This window comes from Phalacrocorax aristotelis, chromosome 3, assembly GCF_949628215.1.
Source record: "Phalacrocorax aristotelis chromosome 3, bGulAri2.1, whole genome shotgun sequence".
Classification (NCBI taxonomy): domain Eukaryota; kingdom Metazoa; phylum Chordata; class Aves; order Suliformes; family Phalacrocoracidae; genus Phalacrocorax; species Phalacrocorax aristotelis.
This window is the reverse complement of record NC_134278.1, coordinates 65925111-65943242: the sequence shown is the minus strand read 5'-3', so window position 1 is coordinate 65943242 and position 18132 is coordinate 65925111.

Here is an 18132-nt window from a genome sequence, read left to right as displayed (position 1 = left end):
CCGTTTCATGCACATCTAGCATCTGTCTGAACTTCATGGGCTTGCTCAGAAGCGTACAAAGAAGCACAGATGCTTTCATGGCTGTGTGACTAGCCACGAATCCTGCAATTACACCTAGTCCAGCTGATCCCAGATACCACAGGGAATGCTGTAATGTCCAGGGCTAAAGTCTTAACACCTGTAAACCATGTATTTTAATACATTTCAGTACCTCTAAGTCAATCAGGACTTTCTGACAGAGAAGCTGCAAAACTGATTAACAAAATATATGAAAAGGACAGCGACAGTAGGAAGGGAAATATGGACATATGGATTTTTCAGTTCCTTTTCCAATTATTTCTATAGAAGTTATAAACACCTTTGCTTTCTGCTTTTGGTGTGGGTTGGTTTATTTAGGATTACACCAGATTTCCCTTGTTCATCTTTCAATCTCACATACTTCCCTTCCTTGATTCAAATCCATGGCTATTCACTGTTTTCAAACATAACTCATAGCTCAGATAATACTATGCTTATTTGAAAAGACTGGTGCTTGAAAATAAACCTTCAATAATCTCATTAAGTCAGAAGCAAAGGGGAATCAGAGCCTGGGACAGGTAGGGGTAGTAGAGGGGGAAAGGCCATGTAAGGAAAGGAAGCATGTTCTGGGGAGTCAGAAAGATGCAAAAGGAGTAGAAGGTCTTCCAGGACAAATCTAGTCATATTACCCTTCACCCATCTATCAACAACCTCACTAGTAAAACAGGGGGAGCTTCTTTTAACAGATGACCTGTGAATTGTATACAAAAGAGAGCTTTCTTTTTTACTAGTACAGTGAAAGTAAATCTCTTCTTTCTATGTTTTGTTGTGTTGCTCTTTGAATGAATAATTTCCTTCTCCCCTTCCCTTGTCCACTCCCTGGCCTTCCAAGCAGACATTCCTCTCTAGCAGCTGTCTCGACTGAAATGGATGCAGCTCTGCTTGGTGAGTGGGAAGATCTGTATAGACAGATCTTCTTATTGCAGGTCTGAGTCCTGCATGCTTTGCCTGCTATAGCAGAATAAAAGAAGAGGATGTAGTTGTGCAAGAAATACACTCTCATGGGACTCTGAAGATAAGGATTCAGTTCCCACCTTTTGTCTGGAAGATGCAAAGGCTTCTGTAGTTCTTTTAACTTTCTTTTTTCCATTTATTTCAGGGGTAATAACATATCTTTATCAATGATCTGGATGAGGGGTTTGAGTACACCCTCAGTAAGTTTGCAGATGACACCATGTTGGATGTTGATCTGCTCGAGGGTATGAAGGCTCTACAGAGGGATGTGGACAGTCTGGATCGATTGGCCAAGGCCAATTGTATGAAGTTTAACAAGGCCAAGTGCCGGGTCCTGCACTTTGGTCACAACAACCCCATGCAACGCTACAGGCTTGGGCAAGAGTGACTGGAAAGCTGTCTGGCAGAGAAGGACCTGGGGGTGCTGGTTGGCAGCCAGCTGAACATGAGCCAGCAGTGTGCCCAGGTGGCCAAGAAGGCCAACAGCATCCTGGCTTGTATCAGGAATAGTGTGGCCAGCAGGAGTAGGACAGTGATCAACCCCCTGTACTCGGCACTGGTGAGGCCACACCTTGAATATTGTGTTCAGTTTTAGGCCCCCTGTATAGGAAGGACATTGAGTTGCTGGAGCATGTCCAGAGAAGGGCAACAAAGCTGGTGAAGGGTCTGGAGAGCAGGTCTTGTGAGGAGAGGTTGAGGGAACTGGGTTTATTTAGGCTGAAGAAGAGGAGGCTGAGGGGAGACCTTCTTGTTCTCTACAGCTACCTGAAAGGAGGTTGCAGCGATGTGGGTGTTGGTCTCTTCTCCCAAGTTATTAATGATAGGATGAGAGGAAATGGCCTCAATTTGCATTAAGGGAGGTTTAGACTGGATATTAGGAAAAATTTCTTTACTGCAAGATTGGTTAGCTATTGGAACAGGCTGCCCGGAGAGGTGGTGGCGTCACCATCCCTGGAGGTGTTCAAAAAATCTGTAGACATGACACTTAGGACATGGCTTAGGACGCATGGTGGTGTTGGGTTGACAATTTGACTTGATGACCTTCGATGTCTTTTCCAACCTTAATGATTCTATGGTTTGGGTCAGGAAGGATGTGATTCTACATTTGAGCTATTTACCTTGGCTTTTTTAGTCAGGAGGAAGAAACAGATCTCCTAGCAAGCAAATAATTTTATCTCAAATGAGATATCTAGACTAGGTTATACCATTAGTACCCAAACACATCCATTTTCCTATATTACTATTAAAGTAATCTAAAGTGACTAGCATGACAGTAGACAACTGTACAGTATATATTTGTTTGATCACATTAATCCCAGTCCCACTGTATTTTTCTGTGGCCTTGGTGAATGAACTAGAAAATAGACCCATGAACTTGATACTGGTTTGTTCCCAAATGCAAAAAGAAATTTACAAAACAGGAGTATACAATCCCTCCTGAGCATTTCAGATGTCTGACTATATCTTCTAGGTTTGATAACAAGAAAGGTGTATGGGGACTTGGGCTTTTATTCAGTCAATGTTATCTCCCAAGAGTTCTACACACTGTTCTGCTTCTACAGAAATGCAGAATCACAGGACCACAGCATAATTCAGGTCTCTAGTCAAACCTCCTGCTCAAAACAAGGTCAACTATGAGGTCAGACCATGTGGCTGAATCATGAATCACAGACACCAAGATTCTTTAATCAAAGATCCTTCTTCCCACATTTAATCCCCACTTCCTTCTTCCCACTTCATAGAAAATAGTCAAATATATTAAAAACAGGTTGTTACATCTGTGGAGTTCACTATCTTCATTTTATGAACCTTGAAAAATGTGAGATCAAGTTTTTCTTCTACAGTCTTGAAAAATAGATTTATTTATTTTTTCATTTTAGATCTTCTTGGAGTCATACAATTCCAATATCTGAGATTTTCAGAACATCCCCTTACAGTGTGAGACTGAGGTAACAGCACTGGAAATGCTACTTCATTAAGTATAGCACTACTGCCAATTTCAGTTATGTCTTACCTGGTAGATCCATTTCAAGAAAATTATTTTTAATTTGTCAAGTTTTTCCTGAGGCGTTTTTATGTATCTTGTATGTTCCATACTCAGGGGTATTTATTCTCTCTCAAAAGCTCTGGTGACACAGCCAGCGCTATTAACTACACATATAAAGATATAACGGAAAAATTCCAAGTAATTTATCCACATGCATGAACAGGAAAAATACTCTGAGCCAATCCTCAATTAATTTCCATTAACAGCCTCAATTGAAACTCCAGTCCTTCCTCTGTGTCCACAGTTTGGACCTCTTTGAAAGGGATAAAGATGAGCCAACATTGACACGTATACACCTCTGTGGGAGGACCCTTTATAATCTCTTTAGGGCCTGTTTGTTCCCAAGTGTTGCTGGCAATTGGAGAGTGCTGTCGCATTAGTCACTAAAGGCTATAAAGGACAAAGACACCATACCTGACTTCAAGTTCAAGTAACAAACCATGGTATGGCAGAGGTAATCTTGGGCAGATATCACTGTGTGCTTCCCCTTGTTGAAGTCTTCCTCTATTAGCTACCAAGAGATGGGCGTCTGGGCCCAGCTGACCTTTGATCTGACTTGATATCACTTTTGTGCCTATCACTCCCTGCATACTTCTCAGATACACTCTAACATCCTTCCTTCTGCACTGTCTTTATTTGGAAACCTGGCTTCACAGTGTGTAGGGAAAAGGATCTACTAAATTCTTCTCCCACTTTAGCAGAGCTGCTCCATGTCCAGTTCCTAGTGACCCAAAATGGTACACAATGTGTGGCAAAAAATTCTCTCCGGGAATGCAGGTGGAGTTTAACATCAGTATAATACTTTGTCTTAAAATAAAAGACTCCCTAACCTGAATGTTACACATCATCCTCTTCACAGCTCCCCTTCACAGAGGGATTACAGTTTAGTGGCTATGGGATCGCTATATATAGTGACAATGTTTTTAAGAAAAATCTGTCATCTACTGCTCCATCTAATAAAGACAAGAGATTCTGCAGCATTTCACATCAAAAGATACTGCCTGATGTTTCTTATGAGTCATGAGTCAATGAATTATGTAGCTTGCTTTCTCTTAAGCATGTAATTTGATCTCCAAGCATGAGCAACAGTTTTTGTATTTCAATCAGTAAACAATTGTTCGTTAAAAACATTCCAACTGATGTTTATTTGTACAATCTGTCCTTCAGCAGAGCCTTAGTTTGATGAAGTAGAAGATGTAACTCTAATAGCAAAGTGTCTAAAAACTGACAAAACATTACATTTGATCATGTGTGATGAGTGCACTTGAGTGCACTAAGGAAGTATGTAGTTTGGAAAGCTGATACAGCATCTCATTGAAATGACTGTGTCTTAAACATTGCTTCTTTCTGAACTAACCAGTTGCTATCACTGCAGTGAGAATTTTCTTTTTTAAATTACAGGGATCAGATTTCCAGCAAAAAACATGAGTAATGCATAGTCTGAAGGAAAGAAAAATAAAACATTTTTCTTCAGTCTTAAGTTAAAAGTGGTTACTGTGGATACCTCTTTCCCTTGGGAAGAATGTAATGGGATGCTTTATTTCATTAGAGATGTCAAACATGGAATCAATGTCAGTGCTGAGACCTTGGCTGGTGGGCAGGTTGCATGGGCACTTCTAGAGTAAGCAAACAAGATGTTCTTTCTTGATTAGAACAACTTTGTGCAATTGAGCAGGCTACAAAATAAAACACAAAATAACCTGGAAGATCAAGCTGTAACTGAAAACTTGACTGTAGTTGTATAATCTTAAAGGTAACAACTGTAGTGCCAGACAGCTTTGGACATCCATTTTTTCAGATGAGAAAAAGCAACTCACCCTTGCAGTGGACTAACACTGTCCATTATATAACACTCAAGAATATCATTATAGCACAGGTATTTAAATACACAATATATATTTCTTATAATTTATATGTTAAGTAATTTTTTTGAGCTGTCTTCACAGAGCTGCACATTACTTTGCAGAATTCCTACAAACCAAAGGAATATGCTATTGCAGTGTAGCATTTTAGACACTCTGCAGGAAACAACACCTAAGGATTGCACTGGTCAGCAAGGTATCTCAAAGCAAACTGTTTCAAAGCACCATGTCCTTCTGCAGATTTAGTTCCTTAAGTATAAATCATTGTAAATCCCTAGCTTTTGATAAAGGTTTAAAAAAAAGAAGTGCCCCCATCTCCATCTTCCATAACAAGAAAATACATTTTTGCCAACACTGCTATTTTTTCTTCCAGTTCATGTTAATTTCCTTTTACTGACTAGAACTGGAAGAACTGTGCCTGTTTTTGAGCAAATAGGGCAGAAATGTTTATTTTGGTAGGTTGTTTTTTTTCATTTTCTCTCCTTGCTTATGGCTTTGTATATTATTATGGTAGCTATTCCCAGTGACAGAGCAGTGGTAGATTTAGTACATCTTTATCTTGTTCTGGATGTCCACAGTACAGTACATTACCAACACGATTATATATCATAGCTCCTTTAGTGCCACAGTCTTACAGACAAATCACTGCTATGACCATAGACCTTATGGATACAGCTGTGCAATTTTGACAAGTCTCTAAATCACCAGGTAGATTCTGATACAGAGTGACAAATATTTCAGCCCCTAAAAAATGCCCTTATAGTCAATTGGACAACTCATGAGAAAAAAGATACCCAGTCTCCATATTTGTTGGTCAGATACCTGTTCATTTTGTTTTCATGTTCTGGCCCATCTTTATCTTTATTCTTATATCTAATACTGACCTCTTTTGCTTTTCATGTGGTCTTTCTCCCACAGTCATGATACCTCAATAAAATAATAATGTTTTCTCTTTGATTACTAAGGATGTGTTTTCAGGGCTTTTTAATTCCTTGGGTCAGGCTGTGCTTTGTGACCTGTACGGTGCAAGACACCCTTAATCCAGCCACAGGACTCAGAGGCAATTTTCTTTCGTCAGCTGAGGAAGGCAAACCAAGGTTTGTACAGCCTGTAGCAAAATGGGTCCTAATCTGCCTCAGACCTTTAAAGACTCTTTAAAATAAAAATAATAATTGAGTGGAGAAAGTTTACAATAGACACAGACTAGTCAAGTGGATGTAGCTCAAATACTCAGTAACTCCATAAATAAGTAATCGAGGAAGAAGACATACATTGCCTTTCATCTCTAAATTGCTCTTTCAAATCCAGACCCAGTGTCTAAAATGTTAATTTGAGCCTATGACATCTATTCTGTGGCCAGTGTGAAGTGATTTCCTGGTCGTTGGCCAGTTTCTAATGGACAGGTGGAAGCTACCCAAGAAAAGATGACAACCACAATTGACACCCCAGTGGGGAGTCATAGCAGTGGGACAAAGACTGAATCGGTCAAAAGAAAAAGGGATCTCCTCACCCTCTCTAGGCAGTTCAGCTAAAGCAGGCCTGAAACAGATGGGCAAAGCACTGTGGGAGAAGATTGTATTATGATTGTCCTGCCACCCTTTTTCTTTGTGAATAAAACAAGAGACTTGTTTTTCCAAGGCTGTCAATCTCACACCTTTCACAATTTGAGAAATAAAGAGAGAAATGTTGCTCTGTCCCCCCTTACCAGGTCTCCCTGCTGTGACAGTGAGTGTTGCCAGTCACACGCTTGAGCTCTAGATCAAAACCAGGTGGCACAGCAAACTGTATTTAAACTTTGACCCTCAGTTCCACTCTGTTGCACAGCTTTTGCTTTGAAAAAGAAAAAAGGAAAAAAATGAAAGGTTTTGCTAGCAACAAATGCTTTTCACTTGCCAAAGAACTCATTAAATAGATATTCTACTCCAACCTCAAATATTTCTGTAGTGTGACCCTCCTCCCAGAGCACCAATAGTAAAAGAAATTTGATAATGAATTTGTCTTCCAGATTCCAATATTGCATTTTCTTTCCTCTTTCCTTTTAGGACAACAACAGAAGAAAAATCATAAAGAACAAGAAAAAAGAAATTGATAAATCTGTCTAGCTACTCTGAGGAAACAAAATGACTGCTGTGCAATGTCACAGCTAGTAATGCCTCAGATTCAACTGAAACATCATTGAAAAATAGCCAAACAGGAACCTTTCATGTCTGACTTCATAGGTCACCCACCCCATGCTATGTGTTCTTTCTGTGAATCTCTCAGCTAAGTACTTCCAGCTAAAGTAGTTCAAATACACAGAATGAGAAAAATCAACAAAGAACAAGACACAATGAGCAGTCTAGAAATACCACCTATCTAGTGCATTGTAACAGGCAGCACTGGATTAATAGCAACGTGGCAAACAACTCATTGAGATATGAGAGTTTGTTTTACAACCAGAGTACATTTCAGATTTATCATTCTAGTTTCAAATGTGCTATCAGGTATGTACATGATCAGAGCACAGTTGATGTTCATTTGAGTTAAGAAAATCCCCAGACTCTGCACTTCCAGCAAAATGCTACTCTGAAGTAGCTTCATAGCAACTAGAGGCCATGAATAAGCACAAGCCATTGGAAAATATATTCAGTGAAAGGACCTGTCTCAATAATATATTCTAAAATATAGAAAACAGAGGCTTGGAAACTGAAGAGGCTGCCTATCTTCACTAAAATAACAACAGCTGCTCAACTGGACACTATTTCTTTAAAAATAAATTTTATACACATATATATATGCTAAGAGTATCTACACACCTAGAATTACTGCTAGTGAAATGGAGTAATGAAGAACTTTTTCCTGTATTGTGTGTGTGTGTGTGCATGCTTGTACACAGTTACACCTCCAAAAGTGAAAATGCTACACAGCAGAAATAATCAACCCTACAAAAGCTTTGCAATAGTTCGGACTTTAAAGGTTTTCTGCATTATATGAGGATTACTTTTTTAAAACATGTGACAACAGAGAACAATTTAAAGTTGACTAAGAGATTCGGAAAAAAGCGAAGGCTCTGATTTCATATTATTTTTCAGTCAGTTACATTGTTGGAAGACTTCTAATATTTTGTATTTACCTGATTTCTGTCATCTTTCTGGTTTAAGAAGAAAGCACGGTAAAATGCCAGCTGTAACTTTACAACAAGGATCAAGCAGAGATACTGGTATAAGAAATCCCCAGGCCAGATCCTTGTTTACACTACAAATCCAAATAACTCCATGACTTCAAGGAGCTTACTTATCCATGACAATAATGTAAAAACTATCAGAATCTAGGCCACCAATTCTATTTGTTACAGTTGAAAGGCTGACCCAAGCACATGGGATTTAAAACAGTATCACTTCAGTAGAGCAGTGAAGAGCACAGAACAATTCCTTCAGATCAGTGGCTTTATTTGTTTGGGGTTTTTTTTGTTCTTACTTGCATTGTATCTGGTCATGTCTTTCTCCTATTACCTTCACTCACAAAGGTTAGTTGATGCTCATTTACCTTGGCCTGGTTTACCCTACTTGTTTTAATATGTTCATGTATATGCCATTCAGTCTCTGGCTCATTTGTACATGACTAGTAATACATTCCTAGGTAACAACATGTCTTAATAATTTTTTGCTCAGTAGTGCATATAGAAATCAATCATTCTCTGCTTTACTTCTCACTAGTTACATTTTCATTTTTTAGCCTGGTTTTCTAAGGATATAAGGCTTGCTTGATCATGCTTGTCTGTCTGTCAACCCCCTTCTAATAACTTTGCAGTCTATCAGATCTGAAAGAGAGGTTGGAATCTGAAAGATAAGTTATTACAGGAATTGTGAGAAAAAGTCAGAAATCAGGTGGAGGAAAGTCAAAGGACAGGCAGACACACCGGCTTAATCGCAGGGAGTGAGCTGGCCCAGGAGCACACCTGGAGCACCAGGTTCCCTACCACAAATACTGTTGCTTACTCAGGAGAGGGTACCATGGGGAAGAGTAATTGTGATGTTGGCAGTGTGTGTTTAAAAGAATTAGGACACAAATCCATAGGAAACCAGGTTTCATTAGTCCCTCTCTTCAGGAACTACACGTTTTACAGTTTCAAATCTTTATAAACATACGTTGCCCAGGACCATACTATTCTGTCCCCCTTGAGAAACCAAAACCCTGTTCTCACTGCTCTTATGAGCAATCTTCTCTTTACAATACAAGCCCTCCAAATGCATTCCTGTACAATTTCTGTAAATAAGCTAATCATAAAAACAACTTTTCTTTATTAAAAAGTTAATATTTCAGGTTTTTCTTGTTCATGCTGTTGGCCTATTTTACAAACACAGATCAAGAAATCTTACTTTTCCGTTTCCACATCAACACTGATTTGCAGCCGAGAACATTATTTTACAAAAGGGACGATCAGATATTCCGAGGCATTCCAGGCTGTATTTGTAAGTCTATCTATCTCCAAAGATCTCAGTGAAGTTGAGCTGCATTACAAAGTATTTGTATTACAAAGAAAAAGATATCAGTCCTTCCTCTTTATTGAGACATCTCTAGAGTTCATTATTTTCTCTTTTAAGTATCTGGTGATACACAGGAAGACTGGTTGTGTGCCTCAGCTCTAGGTATGAGATTCTTTGCTTCCCCTCACAGCTGTTACTCGTTCTGAAAAATTTTCAAACAGTTTTCCAGTCCTTCTTAGCCCTAAGCCTTGGAAACTCGAATAAACCCCAGATAGCAATTGGTTATCTTCGGTGAGGCTACTGATTTGTGGTTAAACAGTCCCCTAAAAACCTCTTTCTTCTCTTCTGGCTGACTTTATTCCTGATGATGTTGTCCCTATACTTAGCCTGTATAACTTTCTAGATGAACTAAAATTTACATACCTCAGTTACTTTATGTTAATGTAAATATACAGAATATAAAACTCTCAAGCAGTAATAAATTGTTACCAAACATTTCCATTTTATTAAAACAAATCAGAAATCACATGATGTGCCATTTGGCAACGTTGAAAAACTTTACTGTAATTCAAGTGCAGTTGTCAGCTATGCAATTTCTGATACATGAAGTGGCCTCACATTATTAGAATAAATCCATTTTACCCACCCTTCTGTCTGAAATAACACATAGAAGCAAAACAATTTTTATGGCACAATTTAGTTATTTGCTCCACCATTCTACACTACTAAAAAGCCAGATATGGGTTTAGAAGGGGCAATATTAGTTTTGTGCAGATATGTGAGAATTCTGCTACATATTTAGGGCTGGAAGTTTACATTTCAGAATATAGAAGATGTAGGAATTAGTGTTATCCTTATGGTTGACCATATGTGAGCTTTCTGTTTTATCTATCTATATCTAAATACATCTTATCAGCAATATACTGTTTTTGTTTTGAGTTACAACTACACACAAGAACATCTGTCATATTGAATATGTTGTTACAAAGTCTTTAACAACTATAAGGATCCAGACCCAAACAGAATTCTTTTGAGGATGGCTAGAGAGAGAGAATATGAAGACACGTGACATTAACTACAAAGGCTAATATGCTCCATGTTTTTCCTGGGTATTTTTTGGGGGAAAAGGATCAGGAAGCTGATGTCAGTATCATAATATTCCTGATAGCACAACATAACTGTAGCAGGTGGGCAATGCTACTTTTGAGACTCTTTGAACTCTCTTTGAAACACCAGTGAAAGATCTGCCCATTCACTAGACAATAGCTAATAACTCACTACTTTGGAAATCAAGCTGGGACTGGAAAGACTCTGTTCTCCACGTCCACAAGTGTTTCTACATCACCTAAATCAGGACCAGCAAAGGTGCCTTATCAAGAGAATTCCTCATAAGTTCTCTTTGAAAGAACACACATGATCCAGCAACCCCCAAACTAGGAATCCCTGGCTTGGATTTCAATCTGTGGGGATAAGTTTGTATTACTCCCTGAATGACTCACCAGCCCAGAAGAAAGTAGTCTGCAAAATCAGTTTAAAGTAGCCTTTGGAACACTGTTTATTACCATAAGCATTTATCTGTTTTATTATTTATGTAAACTAGTGCTTTTGACGAATGAGTAAATTTGACACACACTTGCAGGAAAAAATACAAAATCAACCTTTAAATTGTCTCATTAAGGAACATATTTATATTCAGGGAAATGCTCCTTATTTTTCCTTGGTAGAGACTTTCCAGTGTATCTTTTAGCAATTTTGTCATTAATATGCTCACTAATACATTAATGGAAGTCTATTGTTCCCTGTGTTTCATCTTTTCATATTAATTCTGTATTGTATCATTTGTATTCACTTTGGTGAACACTCCTTTTGATCTGCATCTTATCACATTAATGATTTTGCTACAAACAACATTGTATTATGAGACTTCAGTATTCTGTTGGCATATTTAAATGCTAATAATTCAAGTTGATCAAACCACATGGCAAAAAGAAGGTCAATAAATGAGCAGTCATAATACAGGGTTGGCAAAGCTATTAGAAAAATATGGAACTCATTAATGACCATCGTATCAGATACTTTTAAAGACGAATAATGACATGAGAATCTAGAAGTAGGTAGTTAATTAACTATTAGTGCATAATTTCTGACAAAACATATTTCCAGCAACAAATTATTAAATAGATAGGGAAAATGGCACAGGTTTTTTTTTGCCTTTGTATTAATTATTTTCATCTATATCTCTTTCACCGTCTCTGTTCTTTTTATTCACAGTGTGCCTGTATTAGTTTTGCTCTCTGAAGGATAAGTTGTCCATATTTTTCAGGCTGTTTCTCACAATCAGACATTTCCCCTCTTCCACATCTTTTCATTTCAAACACAGATTCAGTTCTGTGGGTGTCTGTGCTAAATGTGCAAAATCCAGAAAGCTGAGGTGAATTTGAAGCTAGACAAAAAAAGCTTTCTTTCATCCCTACTCTATGCAGTACTGGGATAATTATTTTTAGAAATGAGATTATACTGGTCACCTTATAATACCTCCATGATAATCTACCTTTTTTTTTGTTTAATGTAGTATCAGATAAATGCAAGCTAAAGAGATCATGCTTCAGTTGGGAGTTTTAAATGTGGGCAGCTAAGGATTCTGAAAGTCTGCTTTATCCTGAGGCTGAGCTTTTAAATTCTGCTTATTTTATATCTTTAAATGCAGTCTCCATGCAGATTTTGAGGTAAAGTTTTTGTAGGGAAGTGAACAGTGCAGCATTAATCATGGTTCAAATTACACAGCCCACAAACCTGCTCTGGGGTCTTCATAAGTAAATAACTGGAGAAACAGAAATAATGTTATTTCTTAAGACAGTCAAAAGGGAGCTACAATCTTTCCAGGATCCAAACATGAACAAATGTTTCTGTTGGGAAAAAAAGGTCTGTTTTTTCATTGTTAGATTCACATCTGCTCAGTTCAGAATTGTGTTCTCAAAGAGATGGGGCACTGTTTAATGATAAAGCAAACATAGAGTGAGCCTTTCAACTTTAAAGGTGCTCTTGCTAATGTCATAGGCCAGTCTTTTAAGGAGTTAGAACTACTCTGATTAATGACTACTCAAGCCTCAAGCTAGCTTATGTTAGACTGTTCCATACCAAACTTTTACCAGTTTTTGCTTTGTCTCATTTTAAATGCTTCTTGCACTCACAAGACAATTTAGGTTTGTTCTAAGGTAAGAGTGTTTACAGCCAGGCCTCTGAACCTGCAAGCTGGTTTGTGCAGCTTGACCTTTCCATCTGCACTCAGCCCTTCTGGCTCTGGCAGCAAGTGTCTGGTGTCAGAGGCTGCCTACAGGCAGCAGCTTGCAAGATCAGAACCATCATCATGCAGGATATCCAAAAGTATGTAAAAAAGCACAAAAAATCCACAGATGTGAAATCACCACTGGTTAGATGGATACTCAGAAACAGAGGCACTGTCTGCTCTGGCATGTACTTACCTATAGCTTGAACTAAGGTTTTGGCCTTAGAACTTGGTACTGACTATAAATGGTCACAGAAGTATTTCTTCTGCAAGGGGAGAAATCTCAAAAAAAAAAAAATCCAACTTTTCTGGAAGCATTTCTGAACATGTACAAAATGCTGCAGAATTTTCTGTGCTTTTACACACTCCATGATACGAGTGAAAACTTAACTATTCTTCCTGAGCCTGTTCCTGAACTAATGCTCTCAGTCCAATGCAATATCATGGACCATTACAGCTGATTCACAAGTAGAAGCTAATCTTCCACTTCACAACCACTATCTCTATTCAAGTCAACAGACTTGAAATATAACTGTACTGGAAGACAGTATTTTGAAGTTCTATCATTTCAATCTTGTCACCCTTATAGCTACATCCATCCAAAGGTTCCTGCTTCTCTACCCATCAGATATAAGGTTCTCAACTTAACTGTCAAGTTCATGCATCGTCAGCCTCCATCTGTCTTTCATCTCTCATTTGGTCTCAGGAGATCAATTTAACGTCTGCCTGCCCTACAATACTATGCAATTATTCTATTTTCCAACAAGTATATTTGGGTTTGCATTGGGCTTTTTTTTTTTGTGCTAGCCCACCTGCTTTGGAGACAACTTCATCATCCATGAACCATCTTATCAGTCTTTAAGTCATTGCTTAACATTATTCTGCCACAACAGCTTTGAAACAAACAAACAAGCACCCTTTGGCAACAGGTACTTAGGGGTTGTACTTAAACTCCTGACTTCTAGGGTGACCAGTTTTGTCTCACCAAATGTGTCCAGAAGGGTGATCTGAGTCTGTGTAAACTTATTTAAGTTTGCTTTAAACTGCCTTTAGAAATGTCATTGACTCCTTGGACACCCATGCCCTCTGCATCCCAGTTTAATCCTTTCTCATCCTTATTAGACACGCTCGAGGAACACAGACTGTGGTTTTGGTTTTGCAGTTTTATAGCAGGTCCCACACACTGGGGACACAATGACATCATCGTTTCTGATACTTTTCTAGATAGTGTTAACATTTAAATTACAAAAAAAAAAAACCCACCCAAAAACAAACAACAAAAAAAACCCCACCCCATAAAACCCAAAACTTAATAAACCTATTATAAAATCTTCCCTGAGGTATCAGGAATCCAAATTAATCCAGCCCATTGAGACTATGAGTTGTTGCATACAAGCAGGACCTGCCAGACTAGTCCACTAGTCTCACTCCAGCAAAAAGTCATGCAGATGTAATGTCCTGTTAGTAAAATGAATATGTAATCTAACCTTGGTGCAATGTTGTAACCCACTAGTATCAAGCACAGATTTTTTTTTCTTCTTCTTTCCATGGAAGAATGATGCCCAGAAGTGTTCTAATAATTATCCTGAGTTGTCCCAGTTCTTCCTCAGCAGTGTGGGGAAATAAATTACTTCTAATAACAAAACAAACCACCGTAGGACATGCAAACACAACTTTGCATTCTGCTTTCCAGTAAATTTTATGGAGAGCCTGGAGGCTGAATCATCAACACTTTTTCTTTTCTTTCCTTGTCTTACCTTTTTATCAAATGTCATAATGCCGTTACTGCTGGGAACGAATGTACAAACATGAAAGAAAATTAAATCGATTAAAATTTTACCCAGGCCATTCCCAAATACATTTTATTTTGACAACTCACTTCCTTTATTCCTATCATTTATTCAGTGACCTCAGTTCTCATTTTAGTTTGTGTTTTCAGCTTAGTGGGATACTGAATGTTTCTGCTTGCGTGTTTTTTGTGCCTTTCCGAAGATTTAATTGAAATCCCATTTTCGGTACCACACACTTGCCAGGTTTCTTGCATAGCACAAACATTTCAAAACTGTCCAATCAGACTTACTTTTGACTGGAATCTAATTACTACTGTTGGACCTGGCCGTGCTTTGGTCCTTATTCGCTCTTTGAAGTTACTCATTTGAGAGCATTTAAAATTCATACAATTAAATTGTTCAAGGAACTTAGACACTTGGTTATTATTAGGCTTTTCTCTTTCTTCTTCAGTAAACCCATGCAAGTAGTCCAGCCCCATCTATTTGTAAAATCTATTGAGCTGGGCAATCTATTTATGACATAATGGAAAAGCAGGCGAGAATGATGAGAACCGTGTGCTTGGCAGTAGCTGTTGCAATCAATATTCCAGTCACGAACAAACTGTCAAAAATTAAGGATGCACAGAACTGCATTATTTTATCATGGGCTGGGTTATTTTCAAAGGAATCTGGGGGACTTACAGGCCCAGCTCTCATTAAATTCTAATGGGAACTGGGAGTCAAACTCTATTGAGCTGCCTTCAAAAAAATCACAGCAGCGGTGAATAATTTTATGAGGTCACCCAATCAAAATAAATTCCATCATGATCTCTATACACAGTTATACAACTCCTTGTGCTTAATTCTTCTCTTTTAAAAGGATTAAGAAAACCAAAATAAATTGTATTTACATTTTTGTAGGTTTTTAAATTATGTTTTCCTAGCGATAGCCTGGCTTTTTTTCCCTTTAGAGGCAAATTATTTTTCATGTCATACTTTTTCTTCACTGTGCCTTAATCTCATGAGAAAGTGATGAAAAATGTAACTGCTGATACAGGCCCCAGCACTTGCGGGGGAGGGAGAGATGTGCAATACATATTCTGACACTTCCACATTCTACAGGTAATCCTGGTAAAACGAAGGAGTGTGATCAAATTTAGTGTTAGATTAAACAGCAAGAATCAGTAGTTCTCCAGCATTAATAAACTTTCATCTCTTCTTATCAAACACCAAGTTTTTCTTCAATAATTAATTCATATATTTAATTTTGTGCAAATTTTTACCAGACCCCTGACTACATGCTGGGCTTCTGTATAATTTAAATGGTGAAATAAGGAAGCCAGGAGCAGCAAATCATCATGCAATGGAGCTTTTCACTGCCCTTGCAGCTGTCCCATGAGTGATTGTCATCAAGGTGGCCTGCCGTCTTCCCCCTGGACCAGTGTTAATGTATTTCTTCACATAGGCAGGGTACTTCCTCCCAGATTCTTCCTCTTACCTTATGACTCCACAGGAAAATATTACACCAGTTTGAATCTTCACTGTTGCCAAAAGGTCACTTTTACGGTGACCATGGGCAAATTTATAAACTACTTAAATGAGGGGTGGAGGTGTTCTGTCTTTTTGGATCAGATGTACACAAACTGTTCATTCAGCCTAACCTGAAGGACCCTGTATGCAAATATAAAATTCAGAAAATCCATGAGAGGGGACTGCAAATCCACTGATTAATTCAGTGATGCTGTTCTTGCTGAAATCATGTGTCACTTGAGTTCGTCTGTCCTGTATTTCCATACAACCCTTTTGAGAAATACTGTGTGTTTGCAGGTCCACAGTCCTGCACCCTCCTTCATGCAACATCTTAAAATGGTCACATTTTTTAAATAAGTGACTTGCCTATGGACCAGGCTATGCAGCTGAGATTTTTCTCCTGTCATTTGCTTTATCCAACATCAAGGTATGTAAAACTGAAAAATATCAATGAGAAGCTGAGGACCTTAATTACCAGTAAGGGTTGATTAATAACGGTCTCTGTTTCCTCTCTCTTTTCCCCTTCTCCACACATTCAATGGCGGTACCAGATACAGTAATTAGAAAATTCAGTGCAAGTGAGGCAATTTTCTTTTACAATGAAACCTTTGCTTTTACTACTCCATGAAAGCAAGACAAGGTCTATTAAAATGACATTAAAAGATAAGCTGCCGGACTGAATTAGAAAATAGGTTTTAGACAATCCAGAGAAGAAAGTAGGGAATGAGATATGATTAAAATGTTGATGTGATGGATAAGGAAACAAAAAAATTAAATGAGCAGCTTTTTAGTCAAACTAAGTTTTCTTCCACTCCTTCCAATTTTCTACCATTTCAAAAGTTTTCAGTAAATATATGAATATGTTTATAGACATATAGCTATGCACACATGCATACATGCACACAAACACACACACATATATGTCCTCAGATTATGTGAAACAGCTTTTTTTCTAACATCTTTTTCATGTAGTAACAGAATGGCCACTGTTTAGCTAAAAACTTGCGTATAATCCTTCACTCAGAACCCAGATTTCTTAGAAAATGGTTTTATATGATGTTAATACAACCAGCAGTTCCAAGAAAATGTATCTGGTATCCCTGAGTGACTACTCTAACACCTTGTTAGATCAGACTTTTATTATCAATAATCATTCCACAATTTTCCTAATTTTATCACAAGGTATTTGTTTTCTTATGAGTGAATGTTTGTGAAGCTTATGGACTCATTATAATCAATACCAATAACTCACAGCAATGAAGGCGAGTGAATTACAGAAAAAAATACCCAGCAAAAAATATGTATTTTTAGCCACTTAAAAGATTTCCTTTTTTCTTTTTTCCCCTCCACTCAGAACATTTTTAAAGGTTACTGGAGCTACTGTTTTTCACACAGTCTTTGAAACTCCAGAGCACCTTCCATCAGCGCCTATGAGGAGAGCCATACATTTTCAATCTGTTGAAAATAATTGTGTGGAAAAACCTATTCTGTTGCTTCTAGACACAATCCAATCAGTGTAATGGTTTCTGAGAAAGCAGGAACTATATTCACATTTGATTCATGTAAAGAATGAGATAATAGAAGACTTTCATGGTAGATGAGCACCCTGCAGGTACTGCAGTTTGCTGCAGCATACATAAGGCCTTGTTGGGTTCATTGCATAAGGAAAAATCTCCCTTAAATTGTACTCTTCCCTCAGGCTTCAAATACATATCTTTTTAAATGGACTGAAGCAGGAACTAGAGGGATTTTGCACCCCAGTATGACTTTTGCTTTTGAATGGCAGCTCTGATGTTCTGGGAGAACTTGCCATAATTTTGTCTTTCTTTAATGAGATAAAATTGACCCAAACAGCAGATACCAGGGTCCTAACCATCAAACTTAGATCATTATTTCCCAATCAGACTAAGAAAAGCCTTAAAACAAAAACAGCTAAGGAAATGAACATCTTGTTTCTTTTTGGTACTCTCTGCACCTGCTACCTTTGTGTGGTTTCAGTTTTAATTGAAATTCAGTAACAGCAGAGTTCAAACGTGGAGTGGATGTCAGCCAGTGTACTGCAGCAGCAGCACTGCTGGAGAGGTGCGGTTGTTTGACAAAGAAGAATGTTCCTTTGCTTTTTATAGCACACCATTGTTAT